Below are 16,806 nucleotides of genomic sequence, written 5' to 3'. Positions count from 1 at the left end.
ATACACAGGGCCTGGTCTGTAGTATTATAAAAATCATACACAAGGCCTAGCATATATTAGAGCTTAATAAAGGATAGCTGTGATGATGGTGATGATGATAATGATTATAAAGTTAAATGCAGCTACCAAAGTCAATTTTATGTAATAATTTGGGGGGAATGTCAGGTAAATCAGTAAAAAGTTTAAAACATTTAATCTTCAAAATTCCACATAAATCATAAAGATGAAACATGAAACTGAAAATTCAGCATGAGGTCTGACCCTCCAAGCATAATTGTAAGTTTTCTTGCCATTCCTGGAAAAATATGAGACATACACACGCAGAGATGGTGCTACATATTTGTTCTTCTGGATTATCTAAACTCTAATCATATATCAAGTCAGATCACCAAACCTAGGCTATTTATTACCTTAGCATTCGTTACATGCACTGACATGCATTTAGCTGCCTATGACTGATCAGTACATGATGAGTTTTAAGGAATTGTCTCTATTAGAACCAAATGGCCATGTAAAGATTTTTGTACTTTTTAAGAGACCATAATTGATGACCCTGCAAATTCTGTCATGTCTATTAAACAAAAACTTGTTTGGAAATAACTACTTTTAGTGGTTAGAATGAAGAAAAAAATTGAGAATATAAATTTCCTTTACATTGTAGGCTCTGTCCTGCACTCCATACACACATCAAACGGCTGCTTGACAACTCTGCTTGGCGCATGTAAATGAGCCCCACGTGTGTCTCCCACACCTGCTCCCCTGGAAGTCTTTGCTACTGTTAAAGGAAAATCCTTTCTTTCCATTGCTTAACCCGAATCTTTCATCATCCCTGCTGCCTTCATCTGCTCTTCTCCCCTCACTCTCCCTGCAGTGGCCATACTGCCCATTGCTCTTTCTCTAACATGCTGGGCACCACCACTGAAAGGGCTTTTGCACTTTGCCAGGTTCCCTCTGCCTGCGGTGTCCTTGCTCTGATACTACATGAGTCATTCTAGCACTTTCTTCAGGTCTGAACTCAATGGTCCCTTCTCCATGAGGCCCTTCAGTCTCTTCCATCTACAATTTCATCTAGCCCTCCCCTAAGTACTTTCGTTCATCACTGACTTTAATTTTCTCCTTAGCACTTCCCTAACATAGTCTATATCTGTCCACTTATCTTGTCTATCTTTTGTCTTCCCGGGTAGAATATTAGCTGCATGAGGGCAAGTAATTTGTTTTATTTACAGTTTTGTTTACTGTTTTATCTCAAGAGCCCAACATAATTCCTAGCCAATGGAGATACTCAATAAATATATGTTGAATAAATGAATGATTCAAGGTTGATTTTGGCTGGTGTTCTGTATTTATGGCTAGAGAGGCATTAAATATGCACATTGCTTTCTTCTTTAATTCCATGTAGGCAGCTTTGTGGGTATAGTCAAATTCTTACTAACTTGTGATTTTTATTCCTACTCTCCCTAATGTGTTTATCTGCTATGATAACATCTATCACATCCCTATTAACCCCAAGTCTTTTGAATTTACCCAACTTATATTGAACAGCAGACTGTGTGCAAGTTGTTGTATGAGACTGTTAAATCCTCCTTTTGAAGGATAGTTCCAATTTAGCTAGTAAGGCAAGATTAGTAAATAATCCATGTGGAAGGGCAATTTTCAAATATGAGAGAGGGCTGGTGAAGAGGGATTCATAGGATACCCAACTGAGACTTTTCAGAAAAGTATGGGCTCTTATCCCATTTACTGGCTATAAGTTGGGGTACATGACTTGAGTCTTTTAAAGTAAGATTTTCTGAGTGAATTCATTAATCCACACAGCCATCCATTAGAACCATTGAGTTAATAGTCATGTGTGTATGTATTGTACTTACCGACAAACATACCTTACACTCTTATCAGGGCGCCCCAGGACACTCTTCCTGTAACTGTCGTTCCCTAACTTAAAGAAACATCCCCAAATCTATCAGTGTTTGGTAATAATCTGTATTAGTATTAAAAATAAACATACATTTTAAATTATGCTTGTTTCCTCCTTATGAAACAACATGTTTTGGTTTGCTTGTTTGTTTTGATTTTTAGTTTGTCAACAAGTAAAACCACCTCATGACCTGCCATAATGTCTGGTTGTGGGGGCATTTCTCATGGCCAGATGGCCCTTTTGCCATTTGTAGCTGAATGGGTATTTATGTAGTTCCTGAGACGCTGGTTCTCACACTACTAATGCATGCCTTCCACCGGCTGCATTGCTCCTATGCATTCTCCTGGTGATTGCCACTCAAGTAAAAATAACACTAGTGCAGAATCTGAAGACAAATTTTCTCAATATTTTGCATACTGCCCCATAGATGCTCACCCCCCCCCAAACCCGCTATCCCTGGAAATTTTACTTATTTTAAACATTGAAGGAAATTTCAGGGACTTTCTTTCTGATTCGTTGCCTATTACCGGATAAACTTACAAATACAAAACTCTTACTGTAATTTTCTTAGTCATCTTTATGTTTGGATGAAGCTGGACATATAAACCAGGCAGTGCAAACAATTTGATATCATTACCATTTTGACCCTAGTCATTAAATTCTTTGGTTTTCCTCAATGTACAGTCCTGTGCATTCTGCTTTTCTTTAAAAAAAAAGTATGTCAAGAGGATGGGACATTTAAAAATACTTGCCCTTGAACATATAAGCACCACAAGTCCCAGTTTGGGAATGGGGTTTATCTCTGGGTTCTATGAGCTAGATGCACACCAATTTACTAGTGCTGGAACCAAATGGGTTGAAAATCCTTGTTTTCCCACCAGATGGGTTATTTTAAAATATCACAAAACTTCTGAGGTTATTTACATTACAAATGTGCTTCTTCGCACACATCAAGAATCGAGTACCATGTTTTGACACTGACTCCTTTATGAAATTATATGTTGCGCAAGTGGAGTAAAATTCAAGTCATTCTCAAGGGAGCAGGCTTATGAATCTGGATGAGGTCACACCTCTTTAAAGATGCAGTTTGATAATCCGACATCAAAACAAAGGAATTCTGTTAATCCTCTCACAAAAGTGCAAATTGCTAATCAGATCCCTGGGCTGGGCTGGCGGCCTGATAAACAATGAGTTTGGCAGAAGAGCAACTTCGGGTGGGTAGTTAGCTGAGAAGCTTGGGATACCAACTTTGCCCCCGTGGTAGCCCAATTGGGCCTGTTGTTTCGAAACAATTACGTTTGTCAATGGAGGTGGTTCTTGAAGTCATTGTGTTTTTGTGCTTTTCTCCTTCCATGTTAATGATGATGCAAATCAATCTTCCTGTCTTTCAGTTCACTTCACTGGCCTATAGGCTGCTCTGCCCCTATATTCTTTTCACTTGGATGCATGTGTCTTTTGAATTTTCATTACACTTTCCTCTGCAAGCCCAGAGGGTTTTCCTTCCTTCTCACACATAGTGTGGTGGCATTTGAAAAAAAGGAAGAATACCTCCTAACATAACTGAAAAAGAATCTCTTCTGGAAGGTGTCATAATTAGGATTCGTTTTTTGTAAGCGATAAAACCCAGTTTGCGGCAGCTTAAGAAAAAAAAGCTGGAATTTGTTGAGTAAAGGGATCTGAGGAAGGTAAGTCACCAGATTGGGCAAGAGCAGGAATGTGGATGGGCCTCCGGAGCAGTTAGCAAGTAGTCATACTCTGTCAGGGTTTGATCCATTTCTCTTGTCTCCTTGTCATTTTACATGTGGGCTTTACTTTTTCTTACTGTGACGGAGATTTCTCTGGATGGGAAGAAGTGTCTCCATTGATGACAGCTTTGGAATTTTATAGCTTGCTGTGTTTCCATTCTACTGAAATAAAATGTCTCAGGGAAGGACTCTGATTGGCTCCACTTAGGTCAGATGTTTATTTTGGGCTAATCAACTCTGCGTACATAACTCTTTTTGTGTCAGAGTGTAGAAGGTGCTTGCTGTTCATCTTTCTCTGTTTTCTTTGGATTTACTGACATACCTAACCAGCCTGAAAAACCCCCAAACCTGACGATTGTATGAGCTTGTAGAATTATTTCACACATCTCAATACCGCCTTTTTACTCTCGCTGTATTTGAGCCTCTTGGCATTTCCAACTTCTACCCGAACATAACTAAGTTAATTTGAAAGTGAAAAATACAACTCATTTTAAGGGGCTTTCATTCAGAAAGTGCACTATTTTGAATACTTCCAGCTAGTTACATGGCTCCTGTTAAGAGAGCATTTTGTAAATTATTTGGGTGCAGTGTGTATGTGCCAAGAAGGAGTGAGTATTATCATTTTGGTTGTGGAGTCGTCTTCCAATAGGTAGAACAGTGTGCCTTTGTGGCTGCACACCATGCCTGAGGTTGGTATACTGGTTTTAGTTAGACGGATGATATGCAACATGACAAATCTGCATCTGTCAGGGAAGAAACACCTCCAGTGGAGAGGTTTGGGGTAGAGGCTCCTCTGGTGGGGCCATGTTACCCGCAGCCAAGCTTTCTGAATAAGAGCACTGTCTTTTTAAAAGCAATAGGGGGTGAGGACTGAGGGAGTGCTCACAGCGGTAAGTATAACACAGCTGTGCTCTGTTTATGCTTCGGCTACAATAAAAAAGCTATAAAATGTGAGATGTCATAGCTCCACTTTGCTTTATTTATACTATTTCCTCTGAGCTCTGTCACACTGCACATTCATCTGCTAAGTTGCAGCAAGAATGGAGATTAAAATATCACAGCTCAAAATAGGAGTCAAGCGGAAGGAGATTCATCATAGCCCTATTAAAAATATGTAAATATGGGAATGAAGTCATTTTAAAGCTATACAGCGCTCCTCCTTTATGAGTTAAGATCCCTTGAGCAAGTGGCAGGCTGTGTAAGGGACAGCTAGGGGACTTTCTACCACTTCTTCCACCCATGGAAATCCCTTTAAGATTAAAGGTGGTTTGAATTGCAAATTATACATGCTTTCCTATAATCATGTCTAAGTTAATGGCAGGAGATCTGATGCCAAACAAGAAAACAAAAGATTTTGTAATGAAAAGTTACGCATTGCTCACTTGGTTAGAATTATTAGAATTAATATATGAAATCTTTTGACCTCAGCTGTTAATGTGATTTGAGAACCTTCCAGAAGTGTCCCTAGAGAGGAAAGTTCCAAGAAAGAAACAGACTTGGAGACACGACCTGGGCTTTCCAAAATCCAGGTACTCACGATAGATACAGCTGTTAACTAGAAGCCAGGACTCCTGCCTAAAACTTTGCAGGTAAATTACCTCTCTTAGCCTTTCCTGTATCTCTAGTTGTGACAAAAATTCACTCTCTTCTCTATATGGTGTGCTCTGGGGAGGGGGGATTGAATTTTTAGATTGAAAGCCTGGAATATCTCAAAGGGTATGTTCTCTTTTGTGTTGCTGGAAGGCTGGTGATGTTTTGGCCTCTGTATTTTCCAAACATACTGCTGCAATAGATCCCTGGCACTTATGAGTAGTTCCTGAGTTCCAGCCTGCATACTGGAGTGTCTACTCTGGGCCAGACTTCCAGCTCTTAACTGAGAGAGAGGGTATGAGGGCAAGGAGGGCTTGGCTTCCCAGCTGGCCTAAGATATGTGGGAGATGTGTGGGCTCTCTTTCCTTACCTCCCAGCCTAGTCCCTCCTCCCAGCTTTGAGTACTCTCCCTCTATTATGTATGTATCCTGTGCATCCTTTCCTACAGGAGGGATTCGGTCCAAATTCAGCATCTCCCTAGAGGACCTACCCATTTATAACTTTTTACTGACGCTAGGCATTTGCAGTGTATGTACTTCCTGAATTTTCTCCCTCTGTTCTGCTTACGGAGGATGCAGCCATGCAATCCCAAGCAATTTTAATACAGTGTGACATGTTTTATATGATTAGCTTTAGTATTTTATGGGGCACATAGAAGAGGTATCTCATGTTGCTTGGGAGGGTCAAAGAGGGCTTCCCAGAGGAGGGAAGACCAAGGTAGGGATTACAGATTAATCATAATCTTATAGTTGAATAAGATAGGAAATATATTTTTGAAAGAGCAAAGCCCAGTGAAGAGCAAGACCTTGTTGATCATCTTCAACCACTGTATCCCTATCACCCAGCACAGAATTTGGCGTATTGCACACACATAACTATTTAGTGCATCAGTGAATGAGTGGCTTTATCTTGAAGGTCATTGAAATTGCTCATTTTGAGCAGGGATATGATATAAGGTTTGTGTCTTATACAAAAAATAGAGCAGCATTATTGTAAATGAGCAAAAAGGGAATGAGATGACACAAGGAAATTTGGAGATGATCCACAGGCTAGGTAAGAGTTACCTTCTCAACACCTTCCCTCGTAGGAGATAAGAGAGTTGAGTTTTCTAAATGATCTATTGTATAGGCAATACATTTCCATCTTAGGCCATATGGGCTACTATAATAAAAATGTCATTCCCTGGGAGGCTTATAAAGAACAGAAATTTATTTCTCCCAGTTACGGAGGCTGTGAAGCCTGTGATCAAGGTGCCAGCATCCTGAGTCTGGTGAAAGCCTGCTTCCTAGATGGCCATCTTGTTGCTCACATGACAGAAGGGACTAGGGAGCTCTGTGGGGTCTCTTCTCTAAGAGCATTAATCCCATTCATGAGGGTTCCACTCTCTTTAACTAAGAGCCTCCTAAAGGTCCCACTTCCTAATACTGTCACATTGGGCATTAGGTTGTAACATGAGAATTTTGGAAGAACACAGATATCCAGTCTACAGCATATGGCATCAGACTTTTTTTTTATATTTCTTGTTCAGTGTGGGTCCATGGATTTTCAGTAGTGGCAATGCTAGTCTGGGGTCTACATGATTAAGGAAACCTACCACATAACTGGTAACTTGTTTTCAGAGTGAAAGGCCAGTAAAATACCTGCAGTTTTGTTCCTGAGTTCCACTGGTGTATATCAAATTAGCAAAAACTTAATGGCTTAAAGCAATGCCTGTTTATTAGGTTGAAGTTCTGAAGGTCTGGAGTCCAGCATGGCTTGGGTGGGTTCTCTGCTCAAGGAACCACCGGCTGAAATCAAGGTTGGCCAGGCTGAGTTCTTGTCTGCGCACTCATGGGTGAAAAAAATCTGTTCCCGAACTCACTTGTTGGTAGAATTAAGCTCCTTGTCGTTACAGGACTGAGGTCCCTGTTTCCTTGTTGGCTGTCAGCTAAGGGTTGTGCATATCTCCTTGACGCTGTGTGGAATCCTTGCCATGTGGCCCCCTCTGTCCTGATACCAGCCATGGTGCTACAAATCTTCCTTATGCTTCAAATCTCCATCTTCCTCTGTCTTTGACTTCTAGATCAAGATTTAAAAGGTTAGGTCCACCCAGATAATCTCTCTGTTTTAAAGTTAGCTGTCATATGATATGTTTACAGAAACAAAATCCATCATATTCTCACTTCTGGGGACTATGTAGAGCATGTTCACCAATTGGGAGAATTTGGGGAGCTATCTTAAAATTCCGCCTACCAAACTTATTTGTAACATTTTTTTTTTTAATGAGGTTATAAACATCCTCTTGCATACTGCAATCTCAGCACTTAGGAAAACAAAAGAAGATGATTGAATATTGTGTTTGAGAACCAGTACATCCTTTAATGAAGTTAATTCTCTCATATCTAACTAATCTTTAGAAACTTTACTTGTAGGTGATTTGTTCATTTATAAATATTACTACCATTCACATTAGCAAAATAAAATTTTTCTATATCTATTACTGGGGGAGGGAGAGGGTTTTACTGTTTGTGCAAGGAAAAATAAAACCATGACAAATAATCTATACATAAACACCATCAATCCAAAGTGTTTTTTAACAGTGGGAGCTCTGTTAAGCTCACTTGAGTGGTAAAAATAAGATATATTTCAAAGCTTTTGGACATGCTAGATTTAAATAAGGAAGGTGCAAGAGTTTAATCAACTGTACAGTTTGTCAGCTAAAGCGTTAAAGGGAGCCAGTCCTTCACGCAAGACAATCCTCACAGCTGACGCTGACTGCAAGTGGGAGGGGTTTCTAAAACTATCCTCAGGTTTGATGATTTGCTAGAAGTACTCACGGGAAGAAGTTATACTCATGGTCATACTTCATGAGGGAAAGGATATAGATTAAAATCGGCCAAGGGAAGAAGTCTGTAAGGCTGAGTCGGAGGCTTGAAGAACCAATCACAGAGATTCCATCATCCTCTTCCTATACAGTCAGGATGCATTACTTCTCTGGCATCAGTACATGAAACTATGTGTGGAGCAGACAGCTGGGGAAGCTCACTTGAGTTTAGTATCCAGAGTTTTTAATGGGATTTCATCACATACTACCTGCGTGGCTGACCTTTACTCTCCAGCCCCTCTTGGATGTCAGTGTTGGGCTGATACCTTTAGTCTTCAGTTCCTCCTAGAGGCAAATCAATACCGCATAGGCCAAAACCCCCATCATAAATCACACTGTGGACTGTCCCATAGCCAAAGCCCTTAAGCAAACAAAGACACTCCTGTCAGGCGTAAGATTTTGAGTAGCCAAAGACAAAGGCCAGACCTTTCCTCAGATAAGGTTAAATTTTCTGCACAGAGAAGAGGAGGAAGGGAAAGAGGAATGAATGCAATAGTAGTGATCATTTATTAAGGGTATGCTGTGTTCCAGGCAGTGTGCTAAGCATTGTTTCCTTCTATTCTTTGAACATGACTCGAAAGCTACTATGATTATCTTTATTTGGAAGGCAAGCTGATATTTAGAGATGAAGTACCTTATCCAAGACCATGGAAATAGTCAATGGTGGGACTAGGGTTTGAACCTGTATCAGCCTGACTTGTAAAGTATGTGATCTAAGACACCTCACTCTGTTACCACCGCCAAAAGACAAAGACGGTGGGACAAGAAAAATATATAATGTAATAAGCAGGTAGAAGCACTTATTGAGAATTGACTTTTCAGAATAAAGTTGTCATTCAAATGCATAAAAATGTGGATTGCTAATTTAATAATGTAGGACATAAAGGAAGAGGGTTGATATGGAGAATGGGTATTTCATTGAATTCATGCCTTACACATGGATTCCTGTCAGTCCTGTACCATGTAATGAGTTCAAGCACGTTTACAGGGGTATTGTATTATATCTCAGGTGCTGTGCTGGCCACTGATGACCCACAGATGATGATAAGTATGTTCCTGCCCACAAGGAGCTAGCGATCCATTGGGGTATGTAAACTGTTTGTTACTTGAAATATTCTGTTTTAAGCAAAACAGCTCAAGGTGTAAAAATATATTTTGCATACAAATTTTGTAAGCATTCGTAACAGTTTTTTTTTGATTGGTTGAGCCATGCTAACAGAAGTAGCTAATTTGGAGATTGTTGTTCCTATACCCAAATCAAATAGTTAAACTCAGCTTCAATTATTTTTAGGTTATGTAATAATAAGATAGACTTAAGAAAAAAAGTAAAACTAGTATAGGAAAAGAACCAAAGCACTGAGATTTGTGTGGATTTCCTCCATACAGTAATAAATGACAATGAATGAAGGTAGCCCTAGGAATGCCATGAGAACGCATCACATAGAGCAAAAATGTGTACTTCTTCTTCATACTTATATCATTCACTGCTCTGCTTCTTATGGGGTCCTATAGTGGTAATTGTTATTTTTCATATTCTCCTACTTCCCTGATTTCTCTAATGGAGTGAAGTCTATATTGGGATAAAATAGGACTCCTTACTTAGTGAATGTTGATTTTTTTGACAAATATGCTTTCTATTTATGTGATGTTATTTAAGTTATAATTGATAATAGCCCACGTTTATAATAAACCATGCAGTATGCTGGGAGTAGTCCTGAAGAATTAAATGCAGTAGTATAAATAAGACATATTATAGTCTAATGATACTTTATGTATTTTATGGCTTAATAGAGAGGAATAGAATTAGAAAATGAAATAATAAATTTAATTGAGCTTGATGTCCAGTAGTTCAAACTGATGCTATACAACCCTAACAACGATATATTTGGACGTATTTAACATATATATTAATAGGCTATCTAGGTTAAGCACTGTAACTGCTAAGAGTGCAGTTGTGATTATTTTAAAATGTGAGCAAACCAGGGAAGAGCGTGTCCTGCTTTTTGGCCCTACGAGTTTAATTTTTAAAAGCATTTAATTTCATAAACCATATCCATCATCTTTGCATAGATGAATGTTGTGGCAATTTTTTGAATGAACATCTTGGTTCCCTAAAGAAATTATGGGTATACTATAAATTTACAAATGAAAGGCCATTCATCAGAGTTATAAATATGAGTGGTTCCTGTGCTCATGCCTATGTAAACTTAAAGCGGTTGAATATCAGCTTTTGTGTATAGTTACTACGGCAAAAAGAATATAGATATTGTCATACTTAACATGGTGTCATAACATTGGCAAAGTGACGAGAACAACATGCAATATTTTTTTAATAGCATGGCTTTTCCTTGAATTACTGCTGGCAATAGAGCATAAATCAACCTTAATGATGGATAGTCCAAAGATGTTTATTAATCTATTCACTTAATCTAAAATACTTACTCGTGGCATTTATAGAGCCAGCTCAAAGTGGCAGTGCTTCTAAACCTCAAGCAGTTCCTTTTAGGGGCCCCATAATTATGTCAGCTAGGTTTGGTTGGCAATGGAAATCAAAATACATGAAATTCATTTCCTCCTAATCAATGATTAAGATATTTATTTAACTACAATTTATGTTCTTGTGGGTGCGTCATCAAACTCTCAATTTGCTCCACTATTGATGAGTCTTCCTACATGGATCTCTGTGTGAATCTTTACTTTTTAAAGTCCGTTCCTCTCCCTTCTTCCTTCTCCCCTCCCTCAATTGGAAAATAACCCTGCATCATATAAATTTCCACTGAAAAGGACTGGAAAACTGGCCAAATGCCTGTGCACCAAATTAAGAAATAGAATATGGCATATGCTTTTAACAATATGTAATAAGACTGAAGTCAGGTAAGATGGACAAAAGTAAAGAGTACAGAGAAGGGAATTTATATTAGAAAAGGTCAGAGAAAGCCAGTAGCCGTTAAGCTGGAAGAAGAAGTGAGCTATGCAAATATTGTGGAGTAAAACGGTATGAATGTGTGTGCGCATGTGCATTGCTTACTTATTAAAATATGGAAAGTCTAGGCACAGAGCTAACTTCTGGATTAAAATAATGTAAGCAAGACTCACTTTGTCTCCGTCTCTTCGCTTCCACTAATATGCGTCATTTGGGAGCGAGATGGTGACAGTATCACTGCTTCACCTGAAACACCCTTTAAGGCTTCAGATCAAACAGGAAAAAGAGAGTCTCTTTCCTAAAAGACCTATCAAAAGTTTCTTTGTATGAATTTGCCTTGATTGGATCACAGACTAATCCTGTGCACCTCTCTTGGAGCAGGAGGTGGAGTCAACTTCACCATTTTCCATGGGTACGGCATTTGGATTGTGCCCCAGAGGAAAATGGGGTACTGTTAACAGAAAGAGTGTGTATATGCCAAGTAGCAATAAAAAATCAATTGCTGCCAAAAAAACCATCGCAGTGAGTATGTACACGTGAAATTTTGCATATGATTCCAGAAACCTGTAGATTTCCAAGCAATCCATGGATTCTAGGGTAAGAAATTCTAAAAGTGACATTGAATCAATGTCTAATGGAACAAACAAAACACAGCATTGATATCATAGCCATCCAGGAATATGAGTTGTCACTCCGATCATTCCTGAATAAGGAAACTAAATAAGTAAAATCTAAAACCAGTTGCTTAAATGACAATTTCTAATTAAGAATGAAAAAGCAGTTATATTTTCTTGGTAGCAAATGTGGTAATAAGTGGTTCAACATGAAGGTGTTTAATATTTTGCATAAAGTAAAGAAGCAAAATATTCAAGGTAAGAATTTTATATAGGCAACATTAGAACACTTCTGTTAGAAAAAAAAGTTTTCCAATGTTGGTTGGTTCAACAACTTTCAGTGCTATGAGAGCCTGTGTTTATATGCATCCTAAGTCCCTTCAATGTAGTCAGTTCAATTAAAAAAATATCACTCAGGTCTATGGAAGTAATTTGTAAAGGAAATTTTTTTGATAATTGGCCCTAACTACCTCTTGATTTGCTAATTTTTTTTTCCTTTTTAGCCATATTTTATTTGGAACATGTTGGGGAAGTCAGTTATTTTCTTAAAAATTATTTTTAAATTAAGAAATCTAGGCAGAATTGGTATAAAATATAGATCAGTGACAGGAAAATACTTTAAAAATGGTTAAATAGTGATTGTGTATTTTTCATCAATATTGGGAGGAGAAAAACCTTTTAACAATGTAGAGACGCAAGGAACAGCCATGGAGATGGAGGCCGTGACTATGCTGTAGTTTTACATCGATTTCTTGGTTTGTTGACAAGAAGGAAGAGTTGACCTGGGATTTTAAGTTGCTTCACTAAGCACAGAGTTTTTCTTCTTAAGTGAATCAAAACAACATCAAAAATGGGAAAGAATTCTGTGATTTCCAGATATTTCTAAAGAATGAACATGTTAAGTGAATAAAGTTTCACTGTGTCACATTTTGCTTTTTCACACAATCAAAAATGCTCTGAACTTTTACCATTCTTCCTCATGAATAGATCAGCTTTTTAATCAAAATCTTCTGTTTATGACTAAAGTGAGTTGTCCCTCCTCCTTCTTAAGTTTTTAGTAAGTACTCTTGGTAGTGAGGATTTTTCTCTACCAAATAATACCACTGAAATGCAACTGTTTTCTAGGCTGCCCAACTTTCAAAGTATTTCTGCAAAGTCCACAGTGTTATCTCGCTTTCCAGATAAACATGTTATTTTTTAAAAACTCCTCCTGAAAACTTCAGTTTACCACCAGTTCTTGCTTCAGTTGAGAAGTTGATGGATCTGTTATCACTCTGTGTATATGGTTTTTGTTTTGTCTTTCTCTCTGGATTACAGCATATCTTTACACAGCGTCAGTTATCTGTGAGTAGGAAAACAGTAGGTAGTTCATTCAGTGAAAACTGGTCTATAGACTTTCTTGCTGTATCTTTCTTTTTCAGATTAAATTTTAATTCTAACCAAGATTAGGAGTTCCTTTGCTCCATGGTAATAGTAGTCATCACTACTGTTTGGAGAAGTGAGTTTTCTTAAAGAATGAACTTACTTTTATATATAAGAAAAATATCTTTATTCTTCTGTTTTGGCTAAAACAAATCAATGGATATTTTTGAGACTAGGAGTTAAGGCAGGAAGAAAATGTCACTTCTGTAATCCCTTCTAAAGAATGGAATAAGGGCCAAAATAATGGAAGAGAAATCCAAACTATCTTTTTCTTATATGATGTCCAATTCAGCTGTGTAGGTGTGAATTTCTGATTATAAGATTAAATGCTTTTACAGATGTGAACAGTCAAAACATTCCTCACTATTTCTTTTTAAGGCCTTTTTAGGGAGAAGGAATGGGTTTAATCCAAGACCCCAAAGCACAGATTTCTAAACGCCTGTCTGAATGGGAGATGAGCTGGGGAGTGAACAGAAGGTGAAAATCTACACACATATTTGAGTTTCACCTGAGGACGTTGGGTAATTTTGGTCACTGACCGGGACTTTTTTCCAACTAGGAGTCAAAGAGCCAAAGCAGATAATCTTCATAATCTTTCCCAGGTTTTCTGAAACTGCCTATAGATCAAAGGATGTCAGACAACTGGTCAAATAGGGACTAAAATTTTCTCTATTTATTTGTTTTAAATCCATTCTTTACTGAGAAGGAAATAAAAGAAAGCTTGAGGTTGGTGCCAGACTTGGGTTCTTGCCACATTTCCAGCTCACTTCATGGAAAGTTAATATTTTCCAGAGATGTTTCATAGGTATTCTAAATCATACTACAGACACCTGCTCCTTTATATGGATATGTTATCCACCTCAGAAGAATCGAGTTGATTTTCTTTCTTTCTTTTTTTTTGGTGTGCTTCCTTTCAAAAATCTCATCAATCTCAGTGTGCAGAATTTAGGGGGAACATTGTGTTTTGCTAGTTGACACTGTTTAATGTAATTGATTTATGATTATTCCTTATGTATACACAATAGGCACTTTATAAATTGGATGGTTCTAGGAGTAACACGATACGTAAATGTTATTGCTATAAATTCTGAAGTTAGCTATATATATTTGTATCATGTAGCCAGTTGACTTACAAATGCTGACTATTCCAACCCTCTCTTTCTACTCAATATAGTAAATGGTGACTTAGGTAAGCCTTAATGAGATACACACAGAGGCACTCAAACAGCAAAAGGACAGGACCCCCTGGCACTTGGCCAGCTCGGCTTCTGGCTATCTTCCAGTGGTGATGGCAGAAAGAAGAAAGAGTGGGAAGGGAAACTGAAACTGTTTGTAGCAGAAAGAGTGAATCTAAATTATGATTATTTTTTGCTCAGTCAAGTCAAGAGCCAAATGAGAGAGAAAACAGGAGAAAAGCACTAGTAAAACCAATTCAGCAAAATTTAGTTAGATGCCACTTCCCAGGGACATGTTCACTAATGAAATAATATTAAAGATCAAGGTCATAATAGAATAACAGCTCTGTAATTAAATACAGATATTGTAACACTAAGGCTATATTATTTTCAGTGTGTAACAAATATTTGCTTACTTATTTTGCATTTCTGTGAATGAACTTGTTTGAGGAATGGATTTTTGCAAATCACTTGATTCAACTGGTGGGTCAGGACATTTTATTATATGAAGAATCCTGTCATACTAATAGCCCTCATTATTATTGTTATTATTTTTTTTTACCATGAAACTTACTGTGATTTTCTTTCTGAGATCCTAAATACTTTTGAAAGAAAAGTCTCTGAATAATTGGTCATTTTAGATCCAAGTGACTATTCAATAGCAAATTCATCTAAAATGCTGAGGTGGAGGGGAAGGGGTAGCATACATGTAACTGAGCAGCCAGATTAATAGCAACTTTTTGCTGCCCCTGGTTACCTGATTGCCCAGTCCTACTAGCGATTTGAATTGTGCTATGCCCTAATTTGTGTAAAGAAGAACTAGGCTGTGCAGACTTCTATTGTGTTCATAGTGTCTATTCCGCTAGCGATTTTATAGTCCATTTCATAGGCTAAGTGTTTCACTTGACTCCCGTCCCCTATGCCCTCTGAAGTATTAATGTCTACACAATTGATCTGGTTACCCAGGAAGTCAGATCAAATCAGCTGTTAACAGTGGCTGAAAATACAGCACCAGTAATTTTAAAACCTAGGGGTCCTTGTCCTGCACAAAAGGAATAAATCTCATCAGGCAATCCCCACGTGAAAAGGTGGTGAGACTGAAAACCTGACAGAGAGAGAGAGAGAGAGAGAGTGAGAGAGAGAGAGAGAGTGTGTGTGTGTGTGTGTGTGTCTGTGTGTGTGTGTGTGACTTGTAATAACAAACATTATTTATTCAGCTGTTACGTTGAAGGAAGCATCCTCGTATCCTCCTTTGTCACTTCTGTAATATACTTTTCATTGTCATGCTTTCTGGAGCTATCCTGGTGCACGCCTGGGAAAGAATATACACATGCATATGTCTCTATATTGGTGGGCACTAGAGTCAAAGCTACTTATTTGCCTAGCTGGCTGAGCTTCAGAGCTGCTGTCCCCACCCACTTGCAAACTCCCTAGAGGAAACAAGGCAAAAAAAAAAAAAAAAAAGTCAAATAGCAGCAACAAAGCTAACAATCTTTTACAGAAAAGTTATGTAAGAAGTTCTCAGTGGCACTGGCTCATCTTCTGGAAGGGAGATCCCTCGCTCCCTGGTCATCTCTGTGTCATCAAGAGTAGCTTTGGATTCGTCTGAGAAGAAGAAAGCCCATTTCTGCATTGCTGCTACTCAGGTAAGCCTGGATTGAAGTCCCAGAGACACTGCCCACACCAGACTAGAAGACTGATCACGCAGTCCTAGAAGATTCCAAGTGCTGATGGAGAGCTTTCTAAACCTCAGCGCACTTATCCTTAGCATTCTAACCACCATTTAAAATTCTGCTGTTCCTTATGGGAGGTTTAAGTTAAGTGCAAGCCCTCCAGATTTCAACACACACGTACACATGCATGCATGTAAAGTCAGAAGAAGTCCCGTCACTTTTTGTTCACAACAGAATACGTATAATAACTGTCACTGACTCTGGACTTTATTTTTGCCAGGTATTGTTTTTGGCCTTTTCAAGTAATAGCTAACTTAAGCTTCCTAAGTACCTCACGAAGCAGATACTATTCTTATACCCATTTTTAGCTCAGGGAATTGAGAGAAATTGCTAACTTGCCTTGACTCAACAGCTAGCAAGAGGTGAAGGCAGGATTCCAAGCCAGGTAGAGTGACCCAGGGCTGGAACACCCTCTTCTAGGCTGATTTGCAAGCAATATTAGTGCTTCACTTATAAAAACAAGGCAGTGGGGCCTCATTTAATAGGAAATAGAATTTGAGTTCTCTTTCTTGTGCTGGTGGTCACTGTATCTCTCTTTGAGGCCCTGTTTACTGATGGAAAACTTTATTTGAGACAGCAGTGAAAACTGAGTACAATAGTCTGTGGCCATAGGGGAGAGAGGAATGTCTTGGTTAATATGAGGATCTGACCCTAAGACCTTGCTTTTACTGTCGCCACAGTAAACAACTGAACTAATGAACCATGGATGTCAGTGTGTCGCCTGTCTCAGTTTTGTTGTCCTGGGTAGCCCCCATCAAGAAGGACAGAGTGCCCCCTATGAATATGTATTTAGCACTAGATACAGCAATTTATTCTTCTGAAGAGC

General features: G+C 38.5%; 1 protein-coding gene across 14 annotated transcripts in view; it reads left to right on the top strand.

Moving 5' to 3' along the window:
* The window catches only part of SOX5 (SRY-box transcription factor 5), a 931,123-nt gene that overhangs the window by 151,161 nt on the left and 763,156 nt on the right, over window positions 1–16,806 (top strand). For 7 of the 14 annotated variants that reach the window (XM_057491891.1, XM_057491894.1, XM_036889467.2 and 4 more), the window contains one exon: window positions 9,123–9,199. The exons of 6 other annotated variants lie outside the window; for them this stretch is intronic. The gene's annotated coding sequence lies outside the window, so the exon portion shown is untranslated. Of the gene's footprint in view, window positions 1–9,122; window positions 9,200–15,407; window positions 15,894–16,806 lie in introns of those variants that run through there. One more of the 14 variants, XM_057491901.1, reaches the window with a different exon arrangement.

The sequence above is a fragment of the Manis pentadactyla genome, chromosome 14, assembly GCF_030020395.1.
Source record: "Manis pentadactyla isolate mManPen7 chromosome 14, mManPen7.hap1, whole genome shotgun sequence".
Taxonomy (NCBI): domain Eukaryota; kingdom Metazoa; phylum Chordata; class Mammalia; order Pholidota; family Manidae; genus Manis; species Manis pentadactyla.
This window is presented reverse-complemented; position numbering and strand designations above follow the sequence as displayed.